The sequence below is a fragment of the Anopheles stephensi genome, chromosome 2, assembly GCF_013141755.1.
Source record: "Anopheles stephensi strain Indian chromosome 2, UCI_ANSTEP_V1.0, whole genome shotgun sequence".
Lineage (NCBI taxonomy): Eukaryota > Metazoa > Arthropoda > Insecta > Diptera > Culicidae > Anopheles > Anopheles stephensi.
This window is the reverse complement of record NC_050202.1, coordinates 66,199,555-66,203,977: the sequence shown is the minus strand read 5'-3', so window position 1 is coordinate 66,203,977 and position 4,423 is coordinate 66,199,555.

Here is a 4,423-nt window from a genome sequence, read left to right as displayed (position 1 = left end):
CTTCTCGTTTGCTACAGTTATTAGCAGTTATCCTCGTGTACCTTTGTACGCAGCGTGCACTTCCAATCAACGGCATCAGGCTCGCGATCTGCGCGAAAGAGAAGGAGCGTACACTTCCTGAGCCGAATGCTTCGCACTACGTCCAATTCGATCCCCGCACTCATTAAGATGCCAAGTTTCGTTCCGGTGATTGAAACAAGAACAAGAAAACAGCGTTAAAAACGAACAGCCTTAGGTTAGTGTTTTAGAGAGTAGAAGTATAAGAAAAAGACTGCAACTGCGAGCTCCAAAAAAACACAACGCGATCCGGGCGGGTGTTACGTAACGCCGCCATGACAGTGTTCGTTCATGACCGGCCATGACTGCAGGAGGATCGAACACGGTTTGGCAAAAGTTGATTTATGTACGAATGTGTCGAGGATTTTTGGGCACGTGACGGAATGAAGTGATTGAGGGAAGCTTTTTTATGCCTTTTTTAACTGCTTCATCTCTGAAGGATTAAGAGGGTTTCAGCGAAACAACAGAGTTCGCTGTGATTTAGGATTGAGCTTTTAGTTGAGGCTTGCATGGGTTAGCGGTGATAGGATTTTAGCAGGGTAGTTGTTTTTTTTTGCCAATTCTACCTCCGTTCACTGGCCGTTATTGTGAACGTTGTGAGTAATAAAAATTCGACGCAATAAATTTCGACACGTTTACCTTACGCCCCAGTCCGTTACATTTTTTTTATTTCGCTGCTTTGTTTTCCCTTTTTGCCATCGTTTGCCGTTTCGCCTTTAACAGCATATCCCACAAGGTTTTGTTTCTTCCTTTTTACCCACTGCTAGCTTGCTTCTTTGCCATTTTGGCCCCGTCGATTTGGGTGGACCGTGGACAGGTCCACTCCTGGAAAGTCCGTACCTCATCGTTGACTTGCCCGACGTTCGACGCCGATGGGACCAACAACAAATGTGCGATCGTCATCATCGTCGTTGCGATGGCTGGTACAATTATTCCTACGATCGATCTGCTGGTACTGCACTTTCACGCAACCGTCACCAAATGGCCTGCGCATGGCCAAGATTGACGTGAGCTTGCATGAACAAAAAAATCCAGTAAAATGCTGTCTAAAGTGACACGAAAAAGGGCAAAGCCCTCCCAAGTGGACCTCGTTCGATAAAGCGCCGACCACACTCAGGGGAAAAAATGGCTTCGAGCCGTTCTACTTTTGTTCACACCAGACTTGGTTAATCTTAACAACTAGGTCTCGTCTGGAAATCGCGGTAAATTATGATGGTAAAATATTGTTCCTCTGCTAAAGATCATCTTGTGCACCTGCACAAACTAAGAGCGGTGTATCGCGGGACCGTGCTCACCAACACCGCATAAACGTGCTCGCATAAACACACGAACACGCGCACACCTTCGTCCATGCGCGTTATCTTATCGTGCCAAGTTCAAAGATCCTGTCGTATGTTAAAGGCTGTGGTAGAACAGCTGTGTTTGTGCTAAATTTGACAGGAACACACCCCAAAACTTCTCTTACAGTTTATTCTGACCTCTGGAGAACTGGTCCGGTACTGATAATGACGGCCAACCTTGGCCAATGTGAAAAAAAGGAATTCCTCTGTAAAATAGCTAACTCCACTCTCTTTATGTTCGATTCGAATTAAATTTAAAATTTATAGGTCAATGTTCTTCCGAAATGAGCTGCATTTACTAGCCAAACTTATCCTTTACATATTAAAACAATTTGAATTTGAAATCAAAAATCTTTTCGAACATGGATGTTTGAAAGCTTGTGCGACATGATGAGATGCCGCCTAAAAGTATGCAATCAAAATACACCTTTCGAAACTTTGGCTCATTTTCATTTTAACCTTTGCATTGCTGTGGCTGTTGCATTTAAAATGTAATTTATTTCTCGTTCTTTATAATTCATGCATTTTTTATGCTTCGAAAAATAAATTCTTTGGTTTCATATAACCTCTACCGTTTTGTTGAGCTTACAAACGTTTTTTTTTTCGGTAAAAGACTCGAGAAGGCCCCCCCCTAGAATCTTTTGTGTGCAGCACTGTGGCCTGTCATTTTTGTTGTACAGTGGGATTTCTGTATGGTCAAAACCCATTTGATGTAAACATTGTGCATTGTTCCTTAATACTGTTAATAGACAGCGAGTAGAACTTGATACAATACATTGTAACAAGTGGTTTGAGATTATGATATTCTTATGTTTCCTCCTTTGCTGAATATCAATGCAAGGTAACAAGTATTCATCGAATTACTGTTCCGTTACCGTCCGAGAACGTCGTGCATGTTTTAGGCCCGATTGTTCACCTTTAGTGCGACTGAAAATTAGTACGAAGCCCCTGTAACTCAAAATGAATGGTAGGGTTAGCGGAGAGGGGATTTTAATCAAATAATAACAATATTTTATTCGACTTTCTTCAACCAATTTTGACCACACTGAAAGCACACTGAAAGCTCACTGTGAAGCTCTCGCAACGTGTACTGCAGATTGCATACCTTTAGGCGTAAATCCTACAGCGCCTAACAAATTTTGTCAGGGGGGGGCCTTCTCGAGTCTTTTACCTTTTTTTCTTTTGACACTGTTGCCTTTTGGAATAGTCGGATGGCACTGGACATGTCTAGATCGTCCAGAGTGTCCCGATGTCAGGAGGTCGAGATCAGCATCCCCAACACCCCATTGGAAGCATCTGGCGGAATGACTGAATAGTCAACATTCAGCAGATAAACGTAGTTCCACGTGGCTTATATTGTTTTGAATTATTCAAAATAGTTTGAATCTTTTCGAACCTATTGTGTCATCAAAATAAATGTTTAACCCATACACCACAATCATCTCAAGACCGGTTGCCATTGCATTTATAATCAACTTTATTTCAATAACATTGTTGTTTGTCTCCTGTGTTCGTCTGTGGGTACGGATGATGCAATAGTGTGTTGTCTGCCTTCTATCGTTTAGCTAATTTTGTTCCGTTCCCACTGCTTGTACTGGCATGTCCGAATGGTAACCACTGGGGCGAGATGCTAACCCTTTTCTGTTATTACTAATATACGTTAAGAAAGAGATGGAACAGCCTGATTTAGATCTCCGGTTTGAGCATCTAACTTTTGCAAGTGAAAGATGGCGAACGCGTTGTTAAAATTGTTTGGAAAAGCACACCAACCGCAACGGGGTATAAATCCTTATTTGTCCGTTCTTTGCTCAACTAATCTGAGGAGTAATAGTTCCGTAAGAAGTAAATGATAGCTCATTAAGTATTCTTATCGATATTAATGGAAAGAGAGATAAAGATAGAGAGTGAATATAAATGAATGGATGCACAAAAATGCATCTCACTGTAGTAGGTAAGCTCAATGAAAAAAGAAGATCATTTTCGACGATGGTTTTTGTTTGTTTTTCTCTGATATGTAATAATTTGAAGTGTTAACACGATCGCGTTCATCTATTAGCGTAACGCTTTTAAATCTGGGAAAATTACGCATCCTTAAGAGTAGTACAAACATGCCATACCGGTCTGGTAACCAGACTCGAAAAAGTGGCTAAAAATTCAGTCAAGAATGTTAACATAAACACAATCTTGTCCATCTATAAGCTTTTGTTTGCCGGAGTCAATTCTTCCAGGACAAATGATATCGAAAGTTTGAGGGAACACACATACGATCGCACAGAGCAAGGATGTTGTGCTCACCTTTCTAATCTTAACAGGTATCTTATAACTACAATGTAAAGAAAGAAATCGATAAAAATTTAACATTATGCTTTCGTATCGATCCGAACAAAAGTTGGCTGCTCAAACCGCCTCACCGCACCACCGACATTGTTTGCATTTACGCACACATTATAAACAAAATCATGACTCTCCTCGGCCCGCATGTGCATGCTTCTGCATCTTTCGTTAAATTATAATTTTGCCACAAATCTGGCTTCTGTTGGTTGTATATAGTGTGCAGCAACTGCGTTTTCTTTATGTGAAGCAAAAGCTCGTTTCATGTACCGGTGTGCGTATGTGTCTGTCAGTGTGAGAGTGTTTGTTCTTTAGCAGAACGTAAAACGGGCTATTGAAAAGGGAAAGGGTCTTCCCTTGTAGCTAAGCAACCATTCGTTATATCAGCCTACTATTTCTTGTTCCACCATGTTCAGCGATTTGTAAGTCTGTTATTGATTCCTATTACATTAGATTTGTTTTTTTGTTTGTCATTATGCTCAAAGGATCTGCTCTCATCTTTGCTATAAGGTATTGTTTGCCTTCGTTTTTGTATTCTCAGCTGGCAAAGCTAATATGGCCATATTTTGTTATGCAGCAACAAGGTAGGATAAAACGCCCTGACCGATGATGATGTGAGCACGTAATTCGTTCACAAGCGTTGCAACATTCTTTCCATTCGTTCGTTTCCTATATATGTATATACAACTCATAAG